The sequence below is a fragment of the Pan troglodytes genome, chromosome 2, assembly GCF_028858775.2.
Source record: "Pan troglodytes isolate AG18354 chromosome 2, NHGRI_mPanTro3-v2.0_pri, whole genome shotgun sequence".
Classification (NCBI taxonomy): Eukaryota; Metazoa; Chordata; class Mammalia; order Primates; family Hominidae; genus Pan; species Pan troglodytes.
The window spans coordinates 10,415,764-10,443,133 of record NC_086015.1 but is presented as its reverse complement, the minus strand read 5'-3'; the positions used below and the strand labels follow the sequence as shown (position 1 = coordinate 10,443,133).

The window sequence follows — 27,370 nt, the reverse complement described above, 5'->3', positions numbered from 1 at the left end:
CACAGGTCTCAGATACTTTTATTCTTTTCATTTTTTCTTATTTCATTTTGATTTGTAGAGTTTATATTGACATATCTTCAAGCTCACTGATTCTTTTTTTGGCCATGTCCATTCTATTGACATTCAAAGGCATTCTTTATTCCTGTTACAGGGTTTTTGGTTTCTAGCATTTTTTTTTCTTTCTTTCTTTCTTTTTTTTTTTGAGATGGATGGAGTCTCACTCTGTCGCCCAGGCTGGAGTGCAGTGGCCCAATCTCGACTCACTGCAAGCTCTGCCTCCAGGGTTCATGCCATTCTCCTGCCTCAGCCTCCCAAGTAGCTGGGACTACAGGCGCCTGCCACCAAGCCCTGCTAATTTTTTGTATTTTTAGTAGAGACAGGGTTTCACCATGTTAGCCAGGATGGTCTCAATCTCCAGACCTCGTGATCCACCTGCCTCAGCCTCCCAAAGTGCTGGGATTACAGGTGTGAGCCACTGCGCCTGGCCTCTAGCATTTCTTTTTGATGCTTTCTTAGAGTTTTTGTCTTTCTGCCTATATTAGTCACCTGTCCTAGTGTGCTGTATACTTTCTATTAGAAAGCTTAACATATTGACCATAGTTATTTTAAAATCTCTGTCTGATAATTTCAAAATCAGTACCATGTTTGAGTCTAGTTCTGATGTTTGCTTTGTCTATTCAGACTGTGTTCCTTTTTGTTGTTGTTTATTTATCTTTTGAGATGGAGTCTCACACTGTCACCCAGGCTGGAGTGCAGTGGCATGATCTTGGCTCACTGCAAGCTCTGCCTCCCAGGTTCACACCATTCTCCCGCCTCAGCCTCCCAACTAGCTGGGACTAAAGGCACCCACCACTACGCCTGGCTAATTTTTTGTATTTTTAGTAGAGACCGGGTTTCACTGTGTTAGCCAGGATGGTCTAGATCAGCCTCCCAAAGTGCTGGGATTACGGGCGTGAGCCACTGCGCCCCGCCCAGACTGTGTTTTTTATTTTAATTTGGTTAACAGGAGTTAGGATATGTTTAATATTTCCTATAGCTGTAAGTGCCAGCAGCTTCAGGTTCCTTATTGTTTTCACCCCTGTTCTTTTTATTGTCCTTAATTATTTCTTCTTTTTTGTGCTTTTGGGGTTAATTTTTTAATGGATACATACTTCATCAGGGTGGAAGTATTGGAGGGTGCCCTGCCAGCAAAGATCATCTACCCACTCTAAGAGGGAATTAAGAGTGGCAGTTTGGGGATAGCACCAAGAGATATCAGCTGTGATGGCTTGAAGAAACAGTGTAAACCGGCAGTGTAAACAAGAGTAGGCCATTTATAAGCAGTTGAGAACGGAGAATAGGAGTATGACTAGACAGAAAATAGTAGGGATGACAAGTTTTTTGGGGCTCGGCCTAAGTGGTGGGGGTGACTTCATAAAGCCTGTTGCAAAAAGTAGGGTAAGGACGAACAGACCTAATAGAATGAAGGGATGTATTAGGCTCATAAGGGTTATTACTGTTCTTCAGAAATATGAGTGAGCTTAAGGGAAGTGGGGGAGAGTACTTGCGACTTCCAGGAGGAAGAGGAGGGATTAGGCTGGCTGTCCGATGGACACAGCTTTATTCTGGAACAGTGAACCCAGTGGGGAGGATCCTGCAGGCAGACGGCAGTTGGGGTACTATAGATGACTAAGTAGGGTCTGGTCCATCGAGGTTGTAGAGTTTCAGGGGTCAGATTCTTAACAAGAACTGATCGTCCAGCTAGGGTGTCTTAATATGGCTGGGGATCTGGAGTAGGCAAGAGAAGATTAGCAGCCTGGCGAATTTCCTGTCTAGCCTGTTGGAGGACTGGAAGATAGTCTCTCAAGAGGGCTGGTGTCTGGGATGAGGTTGGGGCCAAGCAAGAAATTGCATCCACATAAATGGACTGTACCCTGTAGCATCTCATGGACAGGCTCTAATTCTGAGAAGGGCAAGAGGTAAAAGTACTGTCCAATCCTTTTTAAGTTGGAGGCTGAGCTTGGTGAGGTGTGGCTTTAAAAGACCATTAGTCCGTTCTACCTTTCCTGAAGATTGAGGATGGTAAGGGATATGAAGTTTCCACTGAATACCAAGAGCCTGAGAAACTGCTTGGTGATTTGACTAGTAAAAGCTGGTCCGTTATCAGACTGTATAGAGGTGGGAAGGCTAAACTGAGGAATTATGTCTGACAGAAGGGAAGAAATGACTGCAGTGGCCTTATAGACCCTGTAGGAAAGGACTCTACCTATCCAGTGAAAGTGTCTACCTAGACTAAGAGGTATTTTAGTTATCTGACTTGGGGCATGTTGAGTAAAGCTAATTTGCCAGTCCTGGGTTGGGGCAAATCCTCGAGCTTGATGTGTAGGGAAGGGAGGGGGCCTGAATAATCCCTGAGGAGTAGTAGAATAGCAGATGGAACACTGAGAAGTTATTTCCTTGAGGATAGATTTCCACAATGGAAAGGAATTGAGAGGTTCTAAGAGGCGGGCTAGTGGCTTGTACTATAGCGTAGCCTGCCTTTGCTGTTGTGTGGCAATTAGGCCTGGTGGAACCGCCATCAATAAATCAAGCATGATCAGGGTGAGGAACAGGAAAGAAGGAAATATGGGAAAACGGGGTGAATGTCAGGTGGATCAGAGAGATACAGTCATGGGGGTCAGGTGTGGTATCAGGAATAATGTGGGAGTCCAGATTGAAGTCCAGGCCAGGAACAATGGTAATTGTGGGACCTAAGAAAGAGTGAGTTCAGCTGAAGGAGCCGGGGAGCAGAAAGTATATGCATCAGGTATGAGGAAGAAAATAGATTTTGGAAGTTATGAGAAATGTAGAGAGTGAGTTGAGCATAGTTTGTGATTTTTAGGGCCTCTAAAAGTATTAAAGCAGAGGCAGCCACTGCACGCAGACATGAGGGCTAGGCTAAAACAGTAAGGTCAAGTTGTTTGCACAGAAAGGCTACAGGGTGCAGTCCTGGCTTTTGTGTAAGAATTCTGACCACACTAACCATGCCTAGGAAGGAAAGAAGTTGTTGTTTTGTAAGGGATTGAGGTTTGGGAGATTAGTCGGACCCGATCAGCAGGGAAAGCACGTGTGTTTTTATGAGAATTATGCCCAGATAGGTAACAGATGAGGATGAAATTTGAGCTTGACTGAAGTAATGGGGGCTGTCTGTGAAGCCTTGCGGCAGTACGGCCCAGGTTATTTGCTGAGCCTAATGGGTGTCAGGGTCAGTCTAAGTGAAAGTGAAGAGAGGCTGGGATGAAGGGTGCAAAGGAATAGTAAAGAAAGCACGTTTGAGATCCAGAACGGAATAGTGGGTTGTAGAGGGAGGTATTGATGATAGGACAGTATATGGGTTTGGCACCATGGGGTGGATAGGCAAAACAATTTGGTTGATAAGGCACAGATCCTGAACTAACCTGTAAGGCTTGTCTGGTTCTAGGACAGGTAAAATGGGGGAATTGTAAGGAGAGTTTATAGGCTTTAAAAGACCATGCTGTAGCAGGCGAGTGATAACAGGCTTTAATCCTTTTAAAGCGTGCTGTGGGATGGGATCTTGGCATTGAGCGGGGTAAGGGTGATTAGGTTTTAATGAGATGGTAAGGGTGCGTGATCAGTCACCAAGGAGGGAGTAGAGGTATCTTATACTTGTGGGTTAAGGTCGGGGGATACAAGAGGAGGACGCAAAGGAGGCTGTGGATTGGGAAGAAGGGCGGCAATGAGATGCAGCTGTAGTCCAGGAATAGTCAGGGAAGCAGATAATTTAGTTAAAGTGTCTCGGCCTAATAAGGGAACTGGGCAGGTGGGGATAACTAAAAAGGAGTGCTTAAAAGAGTATTGTCTAAGTTGGCACCAGAGTTGGGGAGTTTTAAGAGGTTTAGAAGCCTCGCCACCAATACCCACAACAGTTATGGAGGCAAGGGAAACAGGCCCTTGAAAAGAGGGTAATATGGAGTGGGTAGCCTCCGTATTGGCTAAGAAGGGGACGGACGTACCCTCTCTGTGAGAGTTACCTAAAGCTCGGCATCCGTGATGGTCTATGGGGCTTCCGAGGCAATCGGGCAGTGTCAGTCTTCAGCTGCTAAGCCGAGAAGATCTGGGAAGGAGTCAGTCAGAGAGCCCTGGGCCAGAGTTTCAGGGGCTCTGGGAATGGCTGCCAGGTGAGTTGAACAGTCTGATTTTCAGTGGGGTGCCACACTGATGGGATATGGCTTAGGAGGAATCCTGGGCTGTGGGCATTCCTTGGCCCAGTGGCCAGATTTCCGGCACTTGTAGCAAGCTCCTGGGGGAGGAGGTTCTGGAGGAACCCCTGGCAGCTGCAGTTGAGGCGTTTGGAGTTCTTGTGTGCTGGAGATGTGGCTGGGGTTTGTCTCACAGTGGAGGCAAGTTATTGCAACTCAGGAATACATTGCTACTTGGCTGCCTCTACTCTATTATGGTACACCTTGAAGGTGAGGTTAATTAAGTCCTGTTGTGGGGTTTGAGGGCTGGAATTTAATTTTTGGAGTTGTATTTAATGTCGGGAGCAGATTGGGTAATAAAATGTATATTGAGAATAAGATGGCCTTTTGACCTTTTAGGGTCTAGGGCTGTAAAGCGTCTCAGGGTTGCTGCCGAACAAGCCATGAACTGGGCTGGGTTTTTCATATTTGATGAAAGAGCCTAAATGCTCACTGATTTGGGAGAGGTCTGATAAAGAAAAAGGAGCATTAACCTTGACTATGCCTTTAGATTCAGCCACCTTTTTAAGAGGAAATTGCTGGGCAGGTGGGGGAGGGCTAGTCACGGAATGAAACTGTAAGCCGGACCGGGTGTGAGGAGGGGAGGTGATAAAAAGATTATAGGGTGGAGGAGCTGAGGCTGAGGAAGAATTGGGACCTAGCTCAGCCTGGCAAGGAGCAGCCTGGGGAGGAGGGGAGATTTCGGATTGGTCTATAGAAAAGGAAGATTAGAAAGACTTAGCGATGCTTGCGGTTGGGACTGAGGGGACAGGCAGGAGGGAAAGAAGGAAGATTTGGGAAAAGTTGCATTGGGCACAGAGACTAGGAAGGGACTGATGTGTAAAAGAATGCCTGGATGTCAGGCACCTCAGACCGTTTGCCTGTTTTATGACAAGAATTATTTAGATCTTGCAGGATGGAAAAATTGAAAGTGCCATTTTCTGGCTATTTGGAACTACTGTTGAGTTTGTATTGGGGTCAAGCAGCATTGCAGAAGAAAATAAGGCATTTAGGTTTTAGGTCAGATGTGAGTTGAAGAGCTTTTAAGTTTTTGAGAACACAGGCTAAGGGAGAAAAAGGAGGAATGGAGGGTGGAAGGTTGCCCATAGTGAAGGAAGCAAGCTCAGAGAAAAGAGAGAGTAGAGACACGGAGGGAAGGGGTTTGGGGGTTCTTACCCTCCTGAAAAGTGGGAAAGGGGTTGAGGCATGGAAATAAGGGGTTGGGGTGCAGAGATAAGAGGTCAGGGCATGGAAATAAGGGATGGGGCACAGAGATAAGAGGTCAGGGCACAGAAATAAGGGATTGGGGCACAGAGATATAAGAGGTTGGGGCACGGAATTAAGGGATCGAGGCACAGAGATAGGAGGTTGGGGTACTTGCCCTTCCCCTACAAAAGCGGGACTTGCCGCTAAGAGTGAATTAGAAGGGGTTGGGGGTTTCTTGCCCCCCAGAAAGGTGGAGAAGGGGTAGAGACACGGAGAGAAGGGGTTTGGGTACTTGCCCCTCCCCCAGAAAAGCAGGACTTGCTGCTAAGTGTGAAGGACCAAGCCAGGTGTCCCTGCATGGTCTGACACCTCTGAAACGTGGGTGAATAATCAGAGGCGTCCCTGCAATGATTAAACACCAAGGGAAGGCTGCCTTCCCAGTCCGTGACTGGCGCCAGAGTTTTGGGTCCACGGATAAAATGTGTCTCCTTTGTCTCTACCAGAAAATGAAAGGAATTGAAATTAAAAGAAGGGAGAGATTGAAGTGTGGCGCCAAGATTGAAAGGAGAAAGAGGTTGAGGGATAGTGAGGGAGGTTGGAGAAGAGAGTAAAAAGAGGCCGCTTACCGGATTTGAAATTGGTGTGATGTTTCTTGGGCTGGTTGGTCTGAGGACCTGAGGTCGTAGGTGGATCTTTCTCACCGAGCAAAGAGCAGGAGGACAAGGGATTGATCTCCCAAGGGAGGTGCCCTGATCCGAGTCATGGCACCAAATTTCATGCGTGTCCCTGTGAAGAGACCACCAAACAGGCTTTGTGTGAGCAATAAAAGCTTTTAATCATCTGAGTGCAGGCGGGCTGAGTCCGAAAAGAGAGTCAGCGAAGGGAGATAGGGGTGGGGCTGTTTTATAAGATTTGGGTAGGTAAAGGAAAATTACAGTCAAAGGGGGTTTGTTCTCTGGCGGGCAGGAGTGGGGCTCGCAAGGTGCTCAGTGGGGTAGCTTTTTGAGCCAGGATGAGCCAGGAAAAGGACTTTCACAAGGTAATAGGCAAGGACCGGCCATTTTCACTTCTTTTGTGGTGGAATGTCATCAGTTAAGGCGGGGCAGGGCATATTCACTTCTTTTGTGATTCTTCAGTTACTTCAGGCCATCTGGGTGTATACGTGCAAGTCACAGGGGATGTGATGGCTTGGCTTGGGCTCAGAGGCCTGACAGTTATTAACTAGTAATAACAAATGGCCTATTGATGTGTTGATAGCAAGGTGCTTGGGAGGGGGGATCATTCTTTAATCTATAATGTTTCTTCAGATATCAGAGTGCTAGTTTGCCCTAATACCTCAATTCTCTGACGGATCTAAGAAAAGTAGTTGATTTTCAGTTTGTTGAGCTTTTCACTTGTGCGGATGGTACTGATTACTTTGAAGCATTTTATATGAAAGAACTGAAAATAACAAGCCTTAGCAGATTTTATCTTCATCCCTGCTTTTCAGATAAGGAAACTGAGGAACAGAGGTCTTCAAGCATGTCCACGATTACATGCTTACTAAGTAAAAGAGTGATATCCAACCCTATGTAGTCCTATACAACAGATCACTTTTTAAACCATTGTATAGACTTCTTTTCTTATAAAAGGGATACATTGTGTTGTATGGTGGATTGTGGTATTTTTATCGTGATTATATTGGAAACTACATTTCCTGGAATGAACTTTGCTAGGTATGATCCAAGTTAGAAATAGCCAAAAGTGAAGTTGCATAAGATTATGTTACAATCTGAAGATTGTCATTGGTTAAAGGCTATAGGAGACAAATGCAGAATTACAGGCAGTTTCCAGCAGGTCTTCCCTCTTCCTCACTCTGCATGTAGCTCCTCTTCCTGCTGCTGGTCCTACTCATCAACAGCAACTGCCTTGCTCCCCACTGGAGAGACTATAGCCAAAGAGTGAGCAGCCTTTCATAGACTTACACCATCCTTTTTCTTGGAACTCTTCCAAAAGCTAGACACACACAGCTTCCAAATTTTCCTGCAAGCTCTGATTTGTTCAGACGCTTCAAGCCTGGATAGTGATTTATCTCTGATCCTTCAACTCCTGCATTTGGACTTTGGATTCTCTAATTTCTCTGACAATAATGCAAAGCTGAATTTCTGTAATTAATTCCTTATTCCACTGCACTCACAGTAGTTTTGTTTTTCTGATTGAAATGTGACCACTTCATTTATTGGTACAAAAAAGCAGTTAAGTTGTGCAAACCTTAAAGCTGGGACCTGGAATTATCTATTTAATTTGACTAAACATTTAAAGGCATGAAGCACCTCATTGCTAGAGGAAAAGGAGATACTGGTAGCCCGTAGTATAAACTGACAAAATAATTTATTATATCTTCATCTATAATCAAGTTATTTAAAAAGGCAAAGTACTTATTGTCATAGACTATTTTAGTAAAGATTAGAATTATAATGGGGTTGGTTTTATATGCCTAAGTGTTTCACAGAAACTAGGGAAATGAAATGATGTGCTTAGAAATTTACATACCCAGTTTAGGGATCAGATAAGGGAACAAAACATCTGTACTTTCTGTCAACTAAAATTTGATTCTGTAGATGGCTAAATTATAGTGCACCTTGAATCCATAACTTCACAGACTCTCTAATGTCAGGACAATCAGCAGAAAGGAGTGGGATTCTGAAAATTGGGATGAAGATGTTGAGCAGATTCTGATGAAACTGAGGAACTTGGACTCCTAAATCCAACGAACCTTCTTTGCCGGCAGAAGTAGCCCTTTTACCCCTGTCTGAGGAGGTAGATCTCACTTTACCTGAAGAATGTTTTTTCATGAGTTTGTTGCACTGTGGGGGATAGCTGAACTTCTTTAAATTTCACTCCCACTTCCCACATACTACCTCTCATTGAATGTACACCTGAAATCATATCCAACTCCTAGAAGTTCCTAAGGGATCAGTTACACATTGTGACCCTTAAGAAAATGCTATATGTTATGTGTCCAAAGGAATTGCAAGATGTTACCAATTTGTAGCAACATAAACCTGGAGAGTATTAATTGGAATGATATCTGAGGATGTGGGATCAAGGTGAAAGGAATCAAATGCTTCATTGGACTAAGTGTTTTAATATCCTTACACTAAAATGAGATTTTGTGTTCCTGTGATGTGTCATCTTAAGTGGCTGGGAGTGGGCTCTGTCTGTAGTGGGGTCCCAGGTGCTTACACTGAAATAAACTGAAATGCCAGAACTTCTTTACTATACAAAGATTTACACTACTTGAAATGCTCAGTTGGATTTATTGGGCAAGACTTTCTCACCCATCCTCTACTCATGTCTCTCGAGAGGGTCTGCAGATGCTTCCTTCACCCAGGAGTTGAGATTTACATAGATGAGGGGAGTACAGCATCCTGTAGTGGTTATTCCTTATTGTCCAGAAATGGTAGTGTGAACTGCTGCCATGATTTCTACAGAAATAGAAGGTTTCTGGGCCCAAGTGGTAACACAACTGCCCAAGACTAAGTGGTCATGGTTACCATAATGGACAATGGAGTCCATACCTTCATCAGAGTGGTTTGACCCACAGAGACCTCTGGATTGGCTAAGTGAACAGTGATGGCCCTAGGACTGAAACAGGTGAGTGTGGGGGGGGGACGGTCAGCCTGTGCTGATTCAGCAAAATTCCCAGGTAAAACACTTGGCAGTGAGGATTATCTTTGCATTTGGGCTCCTTCATGTTCAAATCAACATGCCAGCCCTCAGGTTCATCAAATGCTTTACTGGTTTTATCTGTATCCAGCAAAGATGTTCCTTCTCTGACAGGTTTCCTCTTCTCTCACTTGTGTCCCCATAATCTATAGGTACCAAACCTTCTTTCTCCCCTTACTCACTTAGCAATATCTTGTTCCTAAATTAAGACATAATTTTAAAATTTATATGAAAATAAAAGTATCAAAAATAGCCAAAAGAATCTTAAGAAGGACAAAGCTAACACAATCTGGGATGATATTCAGGATTTCTGACTATGCTGCTATTTCTGAAGGCCAGCAGATACTTTTCTGCCATGATGTGAAATTTGTCTTGCCATGATGTGAAATTTGTCTTGCCGTCAGAGACTCTGGGGTTTTTAATCTCCAGGAAGGCTAATATCAGCGTAAAGTCAAACCTTAAAGTTTTTCAGAGTCCTGTGCCACTCCCCTCACTTCAGTAAAGCGATTTTAAAAATTACTTATTCATGTTTTCTCAGGCCATCCTAGTTTAAGGCATAGTTAGGTACATCCTCATTTGGTTTTAGATTTCAGTGTTGTAAAATTTCTCTAGTTTTAGTGGTGAATGTATTGGATCAGAGATTTATATAAACCCATCAGAATCACATTAAACTATTTCCATTATTGGTCACGACAATCATTTCCCATAAACAGGTAGACTGTGTTCTATATTTCTGTCATCCTTAGCAACACAGAGTAACCAAAACTCTATAACCATCAACTTCGGTGACAACGTAGGTTATTTTCTTATACATCTACACATAGAAGTATAAAAGATACTAGTAAAAATTACCCTAATTTAAAATTATTTGGTTTGACAATAAAAGAAAAAGCTAGATTGCAGACATATGGAATGAATGTTGATGAGTTTACCTTCACATCTGTATAAACATATTGATGCTACTATATTCTAATTATAATTGTGCTTTACATTTGTCATAACAAAAATGATGCAAATGTCTAATAAACTCTATGATTTATAGTGCCCATGGAAAAATAGAAAGAAAAACAATTACCTAAAAAATAAAAATTTGTTTTGTGCTGGAATCACAATAAAAATTATGACTGTGGGTCTGTCCTGTGACAAACCTTTTAGGACTCCAATAGGTATTTAAATAGCTCAATAAATAGGATAATCAGCGTCGGATTTAAGAGCATGAATCAATAAGAAGCACTGGGATTAATCATTTATACTTAGTTATACTACCCTTTTTTGGCATGTTTGTGTCTCAACATAACAACTTAAATCTGAACGAAGTGATAGACAAATAATGCAAGCCAGAGTTTCGAGAGAGTCTGTATATCTAATCAATTTAGGTAATTAGTAAATGAAAAATAATTAACACTAGTTGTTGGGTGTTATGCAAACCAAATAATAAACCAGTTCAATTTACAGCTGGGCATCAAGGAAAAAACCCAAATTAGAATGCAGATTAAGCTTAAATTATAGAAGATAGTGATCAGAAAAGCATGATTCTGGGCAAATCATTCATTAATACTTAGTTCCATAACTGTAAGAGAGGATGGTGGGCGTGAGACTAGATGTATCCTTATTAGTGAGGACCCTGGGTTGCAAGCGAAATAATAAATCAGACTTTCATTGCTTGAGTAACAAGAGGGAGTTAATTACTTCTTGAACAGAAACATTCAAGAGTTCAGCTACTTTCAAACCCATCTGGCTCCAGAGTTTTGAATAATTTCATGCAGAATCTGCTCCATCCCTCTGTCATGGTTTCTAGACCCTCCAAATATTATCCTATTCTGTTCCCAATTCTAGTAAAAATCCTGCTTCCAATTGGTCCCAAAAAAGACATGAGATTGTTTGCCATCGAATATCCTTTGAGTCATCAGCTTATATCTGCACCAGTTTCAGTAGCCAGGGAAGCCAAATATTCTAATGACCTTTATTCTTTAAATCCCTGGAGATGGATAGGGCAAGGATTTGCTCACGTACTGACTGGGAGTAATGAGCCGATGAATGAATTACAGGGAAAAAGTGGTGCCCTTCGTGTATGCAAGGCAATATCCTAAAGGCTAACACAGCTAGAGTTCACTGCTATCTTGAATAAATCTTCCAGGTTTTACATCTGACACTTACATTCTCTTTATTCTGAAACCCTTGCCTCCCTTCCCAGCAGTTGAGAACTAAGGAAAACAGAGAATGGGGATGACACTACCAGAATGACTTTTATGTAATGTTGGACTTCCTTGGATCACCATGGACATATGGATAACGCCGCCTATTTAGTCTGTCAGGTTTCTTCCAAGGAATAAACCAGGCAGCATTACATGGGCCATCCAAGTCCTTACGTAATTACTCCCATTTTTTAGTGAAGTACTAAGAATTTCAGAATCTCAACCCATAAACTTAACACCAGTTCCATTCTATAACACAGGTTAACAAAATACATATCTTCTATGTGTGCTAAACAATCCATAATACACCTAAAAAAGTAGAGAAGCATCTAGGAGAGCAGTGGCTGGGAAGATATATCAGGCTTCAATCTACTAGATTTATAATAAACAGGTGGTCTACTCCCATTATTTGAAGACTGGCATTCTTGAGGGTACAATTTTTATTATTCCTGTGAGTTCTTATTTTACCCAAGTGGCTTTTAATGAAGAGAGGGGAAGGAGGCAATTGTGTCCTTTGAGAGGATGTTTGGCTCTGTCTGGAGATATTTTTGGCTGTCATAACTAGAGGAGAAACTGCTACTGGCATCTAGTGGGCAGAAGCCATGGATGCTGCTAAACATTCTGCAGAGCACAGGACATCCGCACACAACAAGGAATTATCCCACCCCAAATGTCAAAAGTGCCAAAATGGAAAGATCATGCTTATCTTTTTCTTTTAACTTTTCAGATACTAGTATCATCATTCTAATCTGTTTTTTCTTTTACTCAGCAATAATTACCAATCTCATCAATGGGAAATGTTCCACGGTACTGTTCACTACTCGGAAGAGAATGTGTGAGCCCTTAACAAAATGACTAAAGAGTCTTTTTATTTTAAAATACTGGCAAGTGGAAAGAAATAGTCCCGATTTCTGAAATATAAGGGAAGGTTTGATGCCCAGAAGTTAACATGGAATTAAAGGGATACTATATTAATTGGAAAAGTCCATCAGCTCTTGGATAATTTATAATGGATCATTTTCTGTCTACATGGAATGGAAATTGCTTATGGGGAGGTGCTTACACAGAGGGCTTGGATGGGGCAATTAAATGTTTTTTAATTGTTAATTCCCAAAATTTCTGATCTCCCAGTATTTCAGACAGATTATGGTCAGCATATACAGGTTATTCCTCTGAGAGTAAATTTTTAAGAGCTGCAAAATCTGCCACTTCAGATTAACTCTACCATTGACTTTCCCCTTTTGAAGAAAGATAAAGAAAACTTATTCATTAAAAAGAAAAAATGCTTTAATAATTTACCTTTCAATACCTAAAAGTGAAAAGGGATAATTCCAAGGAAATTTCAACTAACTTCATAAGTCCCAGTGTCCACATGGCTCACCATATAGTTTCGGTAGTGGTTCTCCAAACCTTTCCATCAGCATTCCTTCTACCCAGCCCCTCAAGCAAAACCTTTGCATTCACTGAGAACATTTTTGTAAGAAGTAAAGTTGCATTAAAAAAACTAAAATTTTGATTTTTTGCATATTTTTTAAGTAATGGGACTAGGGATTAAGGAAATACTTTTACCACTATTGTGTAGCTGTGAAGTGCTGAGTGGACTTCTGATGGTTGAAAGATTATATTAACTGAACTTATTTCCAGGAGCCTATCTAGCTGGGATGTGACTAAGAATTCTCTTTGTTTCCCTTCAGTAGTTTTTGTTCTTTTGCAAATACTTTAAATGCATTAGTTTTCCTAGGTATTTTATGCGTAATTAATGTTTAATTCTGAACATAAATTTAATATCCAGCTACACTGTACAGTGAAGAAAATATTACCTTTAGAAGGCAGTGAGTACAAAATTTAAGTCGATAATGTGTCACTTACAAAAGTGTTTCTCCAGATACAAAAAAAATAATTACAGCACAAGTTTGTTTTGACCAACTTCACTTAACCAGAATGCCTAGAAAGCCAAGGTTTATCCTCCTCAGGAATTTTAGCAATGAGGGAAAACATGAAGACTTCTATTTGATTGTTCAAAACTTGATGTGATTACTTCAAAATATATTTATTTTACGTATTTTAGAAGCGACCAATTACCCAAAATAGGGGAGGAAAGGCATATGAACCTTTTTACAAATCAAACCAAAAAATTTGAAGGATTAAAACAAATTACAAACAAACTGGTTATTTTATTAGCATATTATTATAGTGCTAGAGGCCAGAGGCTTCTCAATAGAGGTTGGAGGTCTCAGTAATCTCAGTATCTAATGCAGAGTAAAATAAACACCATATCTGAATCCAGCTAACAGTCTGAGCAAATCCTATGGCATTAGGATCATAAGGAACTATCTTACCCTCTACAGGCTGAGGGGTCCAATGTAGCCCTTGCTCATATGCAACTCTGACAGTATTGCAGTTACACTGCTGAGAACCTTGATGTGTTTGGCTTAAGAATACTATCTGCTAGGTTGAATATTAAAATGATAATGCAGACTACAAAAATGCAATCAAACTGGGCTGAGCAAGTACTGGCTTTTGTTGGCTATTTCTGCAAAATAATAGTCCTGAATGGTGAGTCTGTCTATAATGAGACTGGCGACTATTTTCGGCCCTAAACTTGATATAATTGTTCACATTTACATTTCCAGACCCTCCAATTGCTCACGGTTAACATAAATCATATTCTTTATCTTTGAGTTTGAAAGTATAGTGAGTGGTCAGTCCAACTATACTCTTAGAAAATGTAAATATCATGGAATGTAAATATTTAGCTATAATATTATAATTTCTCAAGAACAAAACTGAAAACTTGGAAAAATTGAAACTCTTCATAGAGTAACTGAATTGATGGAATTTAGTTTTCTTTTTTCCAGCTCTTCATTAATATAATTTGTTTAATAACATTTTTTAAGTGATAAATTGATATGGTATTTATTTGTATGTATTATTTTTGAAAAGTAATTGAAAGAACTTGGAATAAAGAACGCTAAAATGTCAGTGCACTCTTTATTGATCAAGGAATGGAGGACCAGTCAAGATAATGGAATTGAATTGTTGTGCATTGATTAAAACAGTATCAATTTGAAAAGAGGTTAATCAAGAATTAGTTGCATTTCACTTTGAAAGATTTTGGTAAAATGTACTCATTGCAGGTATCACCAATGTTGAAAAAATATATCATACATGGTAAAGGCAGTTGGCTTTACTATCAAAGATGTTAGCTTCCTTTACATAATGTAAAGGTGCCCCTGTCTGTCTGGAGACATTTCTCAGTGACCTTTGTTTTCTGTTGTGACCATGTGACTTTTTCTTGCCATGGTCTATGAGAAAAATGATGTGTCTCATTTCTTTGTCAATAGGATTAAAAAACGTGGGGGATTGGTCACAGTGGTGGGAAAAGCTATAGGGAAAGGACACAAACCTTCTGAAAGGTGGGAAGGTTCTGCGGAGCCCTGGGGGAGAATAGCTGAAGGCAACTGTTCTATAATCCTGAGGCGGAGGGCAAGGAGTAGGTACAAGGGAGTGTGAAGGAATTTATCTAAATAGGCTTGTTTACTTATGTTGACCAGGAACTGACCTTTGATCATCTCCATGCATGACATTCCCTGAAAGGGGAAAAATAAATGTTAATTACCTACAGGTTGTGTTGGCCCCAGGTTTTTGGCATTGTGCCTGCACTGAATAAAAGCAAGGAGCTCTAGCTTCTCAGGGCTGCTCTCTGGCCTCTAGAGACAGGCAGTAACCTAGCTGCTTTTACACTACATACCTGTGTCTGAGTACTCATTTCGGCCAGAATCTGCGGGACAGACCTGGCAAAAAAACAAAACAAAACAAACAAACAAAACAAAACATGTGCCTCCTCCACTCATCTCCTTCCTGTTCTGGTTGCATATTGCCATTCAGGGTGATCCTGAAAACAACATGAGCCAGTGAGCATGCTGTGATGTATGGATAGCAGCCTTCCTGCTGCTACCACCATGTCAGTTAGACTTTATGTGAGTAGGAAGTAAATCTCAGACGTTTTAATCTACTGTATCCTAATATTTTTCTGTTATAACATATGGTGTAACCACAAATGAGAGTATACTATCTTACTTTCTAATACTATCCAACATTTTCCTGCTTCTCAGATCCTTAATCCACGATGGATACACATTAAAATACCGCCAATGCCAGCACAGAATAGAAGCAGATTCTCGGCTGGGCGCGGTGGCTCATGCCTGTAATCCCAGTACTTTGGGAGGCCGAGGTGGGCAGATCATGAGGTCAGGAGATCGAGACTAGCCTGCCCAACATGGTGAAACCCCGTCTTTACTAAAAATACAAAAAATTAGTCGGGCATGGTGGCAGGCACCTGTAGTCCCAGCTACTCGGGAGGGTGAGGCAGGAGAATGGCATGAACCCGGGAGGTGGAGCTTGCAGTGAGCCGAGATCACGCCACTGCACTCCAGCCCGGGTGACAGAGTGAGACTCTGCCTCAAAAAAAAAAAAAAAAGAAAAGAAAGCAGATTCTCTCTGTAAACTTCATGGTGGACAACTTCCTCAGAATAGAGAAATAATTATTTTACTGATTTAAATATTATCTGGGGAAAAAGGCATAAATTTTTGGATAATTTCCCTAGATAATTAGGTAAAAACTCAGGCAACTTCTAAGCAGAACCAACTTAAATAAGAATCAACAGCAGAGTGGAATCTAAATCATTTGTTAAAGAGTAAGTGAGGGCCTGGCATGGTGGCTTACACCTGTGATCCCAGCTCTTTGGGAGGCTGAGGCAGGCAGATCACCTGAGGTCAGGAGTTCAAGAGCAGCCTCACAAACATGGTGAAACCCCGTCTCTACTAAAAATACAAAAACTTGCTGGGGGTGGTGATGGGCACTCGTAATCCCAGCTACTCAGGAGGCTCAGGCAGGAGAATCACTTGAACCCAGGAGGCAGAGATTGCAGTGAGCCGAGATCACACCACTGCCCTCCAGCCTGGGTGACAGAGCAAGACTCTGTCTGAAAAAAAAAAAAAAAAAAGTGAATGAGCACATAGAAAGGGTAGGATCATGCTACAGATGCCTTCTTTAGATGTTGAATGAGCTTGCTTTCATGTTAGTTTATTAAATACACTTTTATTATAATCTTTAAAGCCATAATATTACCTTATTTATTTAAAAAAAGCATTTCCAGAAAGTTCCTATTTGAGAAAGTGCTCAATGGGAGACACTACTGTCACTGCATCCTCACCTCCCTGAATCTGTAACTTTGCTTTTGCAGATGTGATAGAATGAAGCCCAAAATTGTTTATTCACACTGCTTAATTGTAAAAAATCAAATCTCATATTAGATGACCTTATAAGTAATTAGAGATAGACAATATAAGGTATTCTGTATCAAAATGCTTACTCCTTCAAAAGGGCATGCACAGAGTAGACATCACCAAATTTCCTGATATGTTATTATTTCATATTGTAAAGAGCATAAGAGAAATGTTATTCATTGGAATGCATCTGATAATCCAATAAAAGGAGAAGAAACAGGAGAAATAAAGTGAAAGTTAAGAAAATGTTACTTTTAATTAGGAAGCCATTAAACCCGTCTTGCTGATTAAAAAACTAAGTAGACAAATAGAATAAAAATGCTGGTCTATGCCCATTCGCTAGAGAGTGAAACAATTACCAGTGGATTAATTTGGTTTCTAAGGAAAACATAAAATACACATTCCAGTTGTATTTAATTGATTTGGGGTAAAAACAAACACTATCCTATTAACAAAACGATAAAATTTTTTCACTGTTCAACAAGGAGCAACTCAGCATTATTGATTTTGTCACTGCATTCCTCATCCTTCCACTGCGTGCAGTTGACCCGCTATAAGCACACAACAATGATTGTGGTATTTGAAATGGAGTTCTCAGTGGGGTAATCCTTCTCTTCTCCTACTGTGAAAAAAGGAATAACTGTGGAAAAGAATAAAAAATAAAGCCGATGGTACCAGGCAGCCACCATTCTGTCTGTTCAAGTTTGGCATCATATTGCTTTGATTCATAGCATAGGAGGTCACTCTTTTTAAAAAAGAAAAGAAAAGAAAAGAAAATATTCAGAACTTACGTATCTTATTACTGGGAAAAAGGGTGAAAGACAAAAATAAGAAATGGTAATTTAGTTTTCAGAGTATTGACATGAAGACATGATCCTAAACATATTCATATTGCCAAACTGGTGACATCTGCAGAACAACAAAAAAGAACAATTTTGCAATGGCGTCTGAGGACAATGATGATGAGTGAATATACAAGGGAGGAAGCAAAAAATAGAGACATCCACAGACTGACACCTGCAGTATTAATAGTGAGTTATACTCCTCTCACCCTGGAACTCACTGCATAGAGCTGCCCACATATGAAGTAGCTTAATAAAAAACAACTGCGATTCAAGTGTTTACCCCTGTAATTTTTATTTGAGGTGCAAATTTGAAAAGACAGCTTGATTTGTTATGCTTGTCATGTATTGACATGATGTCATCGGTCCTTATTAACAGTCACATAGACCTTAAGTTGTATTTGAGCTTCAGTTTCCATAGAAATGACTGTGTATCTCTTTCAATACTCTTCTCCTCTGGATGCCATGAAGTGAATTTTATAACTTACATTAGTGCTTCTCAAACCAACTGTGGTCCAGGATTTTTTAAATCTTATTTCCAGGCTATCACACCTTCTGCATGTCACCATTACCCAACTCATACCACATATGACTCATGATGCAAACTGGTCTATATACTCTGTTTAATGACTCAAATCAATGAACTATAATATGTGTTTGGATGTTGCAGCACTGTCACATGGCTCGAAAGTTTCTAAAAACTAGTCTTTATTTTTGTGTTTACCTTATTATGGTTCAGAAACAGAGTCTCCTTACTTCCTCCAGTCTACAAATTGTATTTGGATTAGCACTGTATTGCATGACTTATATGTTAACCCAAATCACACACAAAAAATATAAAACTAATGTAAAATCATTAAAACCACACACATTCATAAGATTCAAACTTTGCGAAAATTTATCTGGCATTTTGAAAATGACAAGATACTAGACAAAAGTTACATTTGTATAAACAGTTAAGGTCTAGAAACACAGAGAATTCAGAACAAATAAGTGATGGTTGCTTAAAATACTCTTCACAAGAGCAAATACTGGATTTTTAAAATTCTTACAAATATTTTTTACCTTTGTCCTGGAAAGTCTTTAACTTGCTTAGAGACAAGTTGATCCAGAATAACATTTTGTCTAAGGTTAATATTTTTCACTACTGAGACAAAACCTTTTGGAATAACCTGCCAATATTCCATGACTTTTGACGTTCTTCACTCTTGTTGGTGGAAAAAGGAACCATTTTCAGCCTGTTCTCACTTTGAGGATTATTCCCTCCAACCTTTTCAAATAGTTCTTTTCCTGGCTTGGGGTAGTTTTCTCATGTGCATGTGCAATCAGTACTAAGTTGGAGACTAGACTGGGACCTTCTGTCTATATCCAGAGTTCTCACTCTCTCTCCTCTCTAGTATTCTATCTTGCAAGTTCTAGACACTGTGGCCCCTGAAGACTCCCATCTCGGTGTCTTCACCTCATGGAGACTGCTAGACACTGCCTGGATTCCCGTTTCCCATACTGCATCCTGTAAACTGTAGCCAGGCAGTAAGTTAGGGTAATCGTGGAGCTCAGCTCTTTCATTTTCCATCACTTTGGGGTCACTGACCTTCATTGCATGATATCTAAAGTATCAAAACTTGTTTAATATATCTTGTTGATTTTTCAGTGGTTTTAGGCAGGATATATCTTTTTGCTATTATTCTATCTTGGTCAGAAAAAGATCCATCTTTCCTTATTTCTCCTGGAGGATATTTTATATTCTATCTAAAATATTATCAATTTTATCTAACTTTTCATTTTCACACCCATCAAGTTGTAGTTAATATTTAGTAAAAATTTTTGTTAAACTTATTCCGTAACCATAGATTCATTGCCTTTTTTCTCAATGATACTAAATATGAATAATGTTTTATGAATATTCCATACATATTTGAGGAAAATATATGTTTTTATATACAGTGATAGATGGATCTATGATAACCATGTGAGAAATTTCTTTGTTAATCAATCTAGCCTTGACAATAATATTCCAAATTTTATAACCAATCCTGTTTAAAAACATATGTAGCTTAACAAAGAAATTTTTAAGCTGGATAATTAGTAAAACTAGGTCTTTCTTGAGATATCCATTGCATAATACCTACAACATAATATAAAATACTGAACAATGCACACACATATACATACTTTGTGTATTTTGTAGCTATGCAAGGTTTTAAAAATTCTTTAAGGATTTTTTCCACATATGATTATAGAGAGTGTACTTTTAGTTCAATTGATCCTTTAAGTTTTAAATCCTAAATTTTCTGAGGGGAGCTATTTTATCTTTATCCACACCAATCTGACTTCTGCCTCTACCATTGAAACACTGCTGGAACATCACTTCTGCCTACACTATTGAAACTACTCTTGCTATAGTAAAATCACAAATAAATGTCATATTGTCCAACTCAGTGGATTTTGTTTCTTTATCTCATTTAATCTTTCAGCAACATTTGACATATTTGATTACTAATTCCTTCATGGAATACTCCTTCATTTTTCTTCCATGACATTTCTCATGTTTACCACAACAGAAGAAAGCTTCTTTTCTTCTTCTTCTTCTTTTTAAGTTCATAGACTTTATTTTTTTAGAGAAGTTTCAGATTTCCAGAAAAAAAATTGGGTAGTAAAGAAATTTTCCTATACCTACTCTCCTGCACACAATATTTCCTGTTACATCTTGCATTGGTATGCAACATTTGCTACAATCGATGGACCAATATTGACATACTATTATTAACTAAAGTCCATAGCTTACATTAGGGCTCACTCTTTCTGTCCTGCAGGTCTATGTACAAAGTTTTGACAAATGTATAATGTCATTTATTTACTATTACGGTATTATACAGAGTAATTTCATTGTGCTAAAAATCTCCTGTGATCCACCTATTTCATCTCTCCCTGCATTTCTCTGAACCCATGACAATCAATGATCCTTTTACCTTCTCTAGACTGTTGCCATTTTCAAAACGTCATATACTTGGGATCATAGAGTAGGTAGACTTTTCAGAATAATCTCCATCTAAGTAAATTCACTGTATTCCAAAATGCTCTGTGGAGAAATTTGGAAGTCATACTTATCTCTCTCTCACCGCCTACAAAAAATGCCTTACCATTCTTACCTAGGACATCTCCGCAATATTTGTTGAATCTCTTTACTTATGCCACTCTTTGGCATAGTCCAAATGACTGGAACATCTCATTTGTACTAATACGACATTGTTCCAATAGTCTTAAAAGTCTCCCTAACATACTTCATAAAACTGTCTCCCTAATACACTCCCTACCGAATATCCAGGACAACTTTTTAAAAGTGAAAAACAGATCTCACCATTTTCTTCTCAAAATACTTACGTCCCCCACCCTGCACTTAAAATAAAATGTGAAACCTACAACATGATCTACAAGCTTCTGCATAACGTAGCTTCTTTCATCCACTCGTGTCTCACCCCTCACCAACTTTTACTTCATCTTCAGCAATCTAATTCTGCCATTCTTCTTTCTCTCTCTTTTTTTTTGGAAGGTCAACCTTTTTCCTGACGTGGGCCTTTCCCTAGGCTGATCGTTCTATCTGGAATATTCTACCCTATTCCAATAAAGATCATTTCTTCAGAGAAAAGTAAAATTAGCTCCCCAAATTAAATTAGGCTATTCTGGTATCTTCTCTAATCGTACCATGTACTATTACTTCATAGCACTTACCACATTTTTCAAATTTCTTAATTGATTCTTGAACTATATCCATCGGATACATATTTAAATAATTCCAAAGAAAATGTCTTCTTCTGAAGAAGACTTCTTAGCTTTGTGACCCTAGTACCATTTCCTTTCTTCAGAGACTACCTTTTTCTACCTCTTCCTTGATGCCATTCCAGAGACATTCTACATATATGTGAGCATGTGTGTGTGTGTGTTTGTATTAACATCGGTCTTTTCATCTGTACTTGAAGTTCCATAGGGTCACAGCCAATTTTGCTTTGCTCAACTTTAAATTCTTTATGTGCCTAGTATAATGTGAAGTAAGCCCTCCATAAAGAGCCATGTGTGTTCATGAAACCTTTCCGAATGAATGTCTCAGCAGAGAAAAGAAGAACAAGAATTACACTAGTCCTCCCCTTATCCATGGGGCATATGCTCCAAGATCCCCAGTGGATTCCTGAAACTGAGGATAGAGATGAACTCTATGTACACTATGTAGGTTGATCTGATAACTGTGACAGCTGCTAAGTGACTAATTGGGGAGTAGCATACACAGCATGGACACACTGGACAAAAGGATGATTCAGGCTCGGGTAGGATGGATCAGGATGGCACAAGATTTCATCTCATCATGCTACTCAGAAAGGTGCATGTTGTAAAATTTATGAATTTTTTATTTCTGAAATTTCCCATTTAATAGTTTCAGACCATGGTTTACCATAATTGACCACAGGTAACTGAAACCTTCGAAAGCAAAACTCCAGATATGGGGGCACTACTGTAATGAAATCAGGGTAGCATGGAAGGAGTACGTTTTAGGCCAAGGAAACATTAGGGACTCCATAAAAACTGCAAGTGAGCAAGTGTTTGGAGAATGGCAAACACCGATTGGTCTACAGCCAAGGCTATTGAGAGGAGTATTAAGAGAGAGGCTGAGAGGCAAGCTGAAGTGAGACCTTGAATGACTTAGGATCAAATGGAAGTGAAATTATGCTACAACTGAGTTTAAATGGGTCCCAATTAATCAGTTATCTATTCATTATAATGCCTGTTGTATGGCGTGTTAGGTGTAATGAAATTCCAAATGGAAATGGAAAATAAAGAAAACTAGGTCAGTGAGAATTCCTCAAGATTTAAAAAAATGATAATAAAAGAAAATTGTATCTTCCTGAGAAGCAGCATGCTAACATTTACAGATCCAATATTCCCAGTGATGGTGTAAAGCAGAAATGACACCGTACAATTACCTATGAACCATGTCAGTATAGTTGATGTAAAGAAACAGGATATAATTAATTTGCTTATGCATGGAAATTAACTGAAAGTAAGTGGTGAAAATTATATAGAGAACCAATTCAAAATTCGTTTTTATGTGAGAACACAAAGATGTAGAAAAAGGCTGAAAAGATTAATTTCCTTTCCTTTCTACTTGTTCTGGTAGACAAAAGAGACATATTCAGGATCAAAGGCCAAATAACCAAGGTCAGCCATCCATCCAGTGGCTGGGGTGGATTTAGCAGCCTTATCGGATAATGATCTCTGTGCATTGCTTTTCTCATTCATTTGCCAAATTTTAGCAAGGCAACATTTTTCAGCATTCTTGAGATCCAGCCACTTTTTTGTACCCACCATCAATTCTCCAGCTGAGACTACTTTTATGCCATAATTGGGACAAACGGGGTCCCTAACTGCTTTCCCTCTCTCATTTCCAGTGACCTTTCTAAAGTGAAAATCCGATCCTCTCACTCTCTGCCTTAAAACCCTTCATAGCTCTTTCTATCAGCCTTGGGATATGGTTCAAATTCTCTGGTTGACTTTAGAATCCTTTTTGAGATCTGGCCTCTACTCATCTCTCTAGCCTCCTCTCTTGTTTCTTCCTCGTTTCCCGTTGCTGCTCCAGCCAGCCTGCTGAACACCCAGTAGGTCTGCTCCCATAATGTTTCCTCTACTAGACACCATGTGTTCCCCATTTCTCCTGCTTGAGGATTCAGCTTAGACAGAGGCCTTCCCTGAGTCTCAGTGTCTAGCCTGGTGTTCCTCCTCTGTGCTTCCAAGACGTCCATCAATATCTATTCATCTGTCTCTTTGGACTTTTGACTATTCCATCAAGAGCTCCCAAGGATAGCTATTCTCCCTTATATATCTTTTGAGTCAGAGGATTTCACCTAATTCCTGACGGCCAGTTTCTTATCCATTAAACAATAACATAATAATTCTAGCAGCTGCTATAAATTGAGTACTTATGCCAGTACTTTGCCAAATATTTTATATTCTTTTCCTAATTTAATTTTCAAAGTAGCTTTATAAAATAAATATGATCTCTTTTTTTTAGAAGAGAAAACTTGAGTTCAGAGAATTTTTAACTTTTCCAGCACCAGATGACTAGTATTGGTTAAAACTGGACACAACTTATATCTGTTGCATTCAGAATTCTATTCTTTTAGATGGTGCTATACCTCCTTTCAACATAGCTAGATAGATAAAATGAAAAGATGCTCAGGCCAGGCACGGTGGCTCACTCCTGCAATCCTAGCATTTTGGGAGCCTGAAGCAGGCTGATTGCTTGACCCCAGGAGTCTGAGACCAGCCTGGGCAACATGGAGACACCCTGTCTCTACAAAAAATTCAAAAATTAGCCAGGCGTGGTGGTATGTGCCTGTACTTCCAGCTACTTGTGGGGCTGAGGCAGGAGGATTGCTTGAGCCTGGGAGGTCGAGGCTGCAGTGAGCTGTGACAGTGCCACTGCACTCCCCTGAGCCCTACTGATACAACCGAGAATCAAGCAAAGTTGAAGATCTGAGAAAATATGACCTGTCAGCCTAAATGTGCAATTTTGACTAAGTTTGAGGTACCAAAATCATCCCATAAAAGGTCCTATAAGGTACTTACATTATCATCTCTTTCTTGGCAGTGTTCAAACAATATGTGAGTGATCCAATTAGCAATTTTCTGATTTTTTTTTTATGTTGAAGCACTTTAACACCATAGTTCTTCAAATTCTTAAAAAATGCAAAAGGAGAGTGTTCTCTGTGCTCTGTTTTGCTATCCTTTTTATGTTGAGAAATTAGCACCAAAATTAGTGAATTGATAATGCAGGTCCTTGACAATTGATTTGCCAAAATATGCTATAAATCAGTAAACAAATTAATACATGCATGAAGACAATTTTATTTCAGAAGATGATTACATTTATCTCTATCTCAGAATTCATGTAAATTATACCTATTTAATACACTTATTTTTCACCTAGACTCATTATTTTCTATTACTCTCTACCTTGATATTGATTATTACTGTGCTTTTATGCTATTTTTATAATTTTCTATATTAATTGTTAGGCCCTCTAACCATGTATTTCACAATATTAACTTGAGGCTTAGAGGTCATTTCTATTCTATGAATCTAGGCCGATTTATTTTTTAAATCTACCAATTAAAAGGAAAACCTCTATCATTCTGAAAACATCAATTTAGGGAAGAGAATATGTAAAGTAAATGTTTGGGGGAAAACCACATCCTAAAAAACTTTTCAAAGTTTAGAGAAAACTTTCCCTAATGACAGAAAGATTTTTGAGTCCTAAAACAATGGGATTTTAAGAGGTAGAAAATAGCTTACCAAAGTCTATTAATTATCAATCATTATTAAATAGTAATAATAACAAATAATTATTAATCACGCTAAACCTTCTCTTCAAGAAGCTAAAAAAATTGAAATTGTTTTAAATTTCAGGTTAGGTTTCATAATTCTTCTGATTCTTCTGTTGTCTCTCTCTTCTCTTTCATATCCCCGGAACTTCCATTTGATTTCTCTTCATAAGAATCATTATAGGAGATATGGAAGAAGGAAGACAACCTTCCAATCTATTTCAGGACTTTTTTTTTTTTTTGGTTTTAAGGAGAAGAAAGTTTAATAGGCAAGAAAGAAGAAAGAAGAAAATGGCTCCCCTATACAGAGAGAGGAGAGCTCTGAATGGAGAAAATCCCGTATGTAGTGGAAAAGCAGTTGGCTATATTGGGAGGCTGGAGCAGGTGGTGTCTAATTTGCACAAGGCCCAGGGGATTGGTTTGACCAGGTGTGTCATTCACATAGCCAGCGAACAACATGGCCCTCCCACCCTGGTCTTTTAATATGCAAATACAGGTCACCATGATGTCCTGCACACGTGGAATCATCTGGAGGCGACCATGATACCTGGCACATGTGTTGACAAGCAGAAGAGGGCAGGAATCACCATGTTGGATGGACCCAGTTTCTAATCACCTGCATTTGCATATAAAAGCTTGCCAGCCTGGCTTTTCAAGCCACGTTCCTGTTCGAAAAGAAAAGTTTCAGGGGTTGCTTTTTATTAAAGGAAAACTCTGCCGAGAACCTTTACTCTTTCTAGCTGCCTAAAAATTATTTTTGAATAATTCCTGTATAAAGTAAACCTAACTGCTGTTACGGGGTGTTGGACAAAGATTCTTTCTGGCTGCTTCTGCTGAAAAGAGGCATCAGGACAGATATTTTGAATCCTGTGAATGAATTTTTAGTGCCAAAGGCAAAATAATTTGGCAAAGGCTTTACTCCAGAAATAATAACAAAAATAATATCAATAATAATACCTATCATTTGGTAAGTTCTTTCTGTAAGCCAGTTACTGTTAAAAGTTTTATGTACATTATTACATTTAGTTCTCTCACCTGCATGTACAACATGAAAGATAAGTGCTATAAAAATTATCCCCATTTGCCAAATGAGGAAACTAAATATCTTGTGCAAGCTCACAGAGCCAGCAAAGGGTGGAGATGGGTTTCAAAACCCTGTTAACAGACTCCAAATCTGCTCTCAACCAAGGCCAAATGGCGAGGATTTCTTACCTAGTATGCTAAGAAGAATTGTTGTGCTAAGATTGTCTTTTATTTTTCAAATATTTTAGATGGCTCTACACATTTAAAAAATGCTGCATCAAGAATCTGAATGAAGCCTATATTTAAAAGTTTTTAATGCCAATGCATTAAAAATTAAGCTACCTGCTTATTGATTTAAAGTCTGATTCTACTAGGGGAATAATGTCTGATATTTTTACCATGCCCTAACTAGGGCCTTACTAGGGCAAGACAAACGAAGTTCCTTGGGCACAAAGTGCAAGGAGACACTCACTCTTAGTGTAGTGCAAAGACAGGGTCCTCACCGAAGAATGAGAACTTCCTTAAATTTTGGTCCCCAGGCACCTCACTTCTTACTTTGTTCCTAATAATTTTTTTCTTTCTTTCTTTCTTTTTTTTTTTTTTTGAGAAGGATTCTGGTTCTGTTGCCCACGGTGGAGTGCAGTGGCATGATTTTGGCTCACTGCAACCTCCACCTCCTGGGTTCAAGCAATTCTCCTGCCTCAGCTCCCCGAGTAGCTGGGATTACAGATGCCCACCACCATGCCCGGCTGGTTTTTATATTTTTAGTGGAAACAGAATTTCAATATGTTGGCCAGGCTAGTCTTAAACTCCTGACATCAAGTGATCTACCCCCATCGGCCTCCCAAAGTCCGGAGATTACAGGTGTGAGCCACCGCGCCCAGCCTGTTCCTAATAATTTTAATGTAAAATCTGAATTTGACTCCCTTGGCTTAAAGGCACCAAAGGAACTTTGCGACCACTGACCAATGGAAAATAGTTTGTTTACTAATGACTTGCTGTCTTTTGTTTCCCTTCATAATTATTTGCATATGCAGAAAAATCTCTGAGTCTTCACCAAAACATTTCATTTTCTAGAATGTTTTCTGACAAAGAAAAATCATGATTATCTTGGTATTGAGTGACTGGTAGATCATATACACATTAATTAGACAAATGGGCTATTAACTGTCCTAGGACTTGCTGTGTTTCACATACAATGCTAAGTAATGAAATATATTCACTAAATTTCCTTCATAAAATAAAATTCTATGACACTAATAAACTTGGGATGAGTTTGGAGGGCACAGTGTTTGATAACGTTTTTAAGTTTACAAAGCATCTTCAGGAGGAATGATCCTCTAGAGATATCTTTAAGATTAAACGGTTATTGTTGCAGTTTTCCAAATTAGATTAAATGAGATCATGGGGCTTACACAGTGCAACTGTGTAGCTGGATCAGTTTCCAACAGAGGTTGTCTGTCTTCAAGTCCTTTTAGTTGGTCTTAAAATCATTAATTAAGTAATTTAAACATTTTCTC

At 39.3% G+C, this 27,370-nt stretch overlaps 1 long non-coding RNA gene across 2 annotated transcripts in view; it reads right to left on the bottom strand.

Moving 5' to 3' along the window:
• The window catches only part of LOC129143475 (uncharacterized), a 432,563-nt gene that overhangs the window by 153,842 nt on the left and 251,351 nt on the right, over positions 1 to 27,370 (bottom strand). For both annotated transcript variants that reach the window (XR_010155488.1, XR_008546931.1), the window contains exon 3: positions 6,050 to 6,209. This is a non-coding gene — a long non-coding RNA (uncharacterized LOC129143475). The remainder of the gene's footprint in view (positions 1 to 6,049; positions 6,210 to 27,370) is intronic.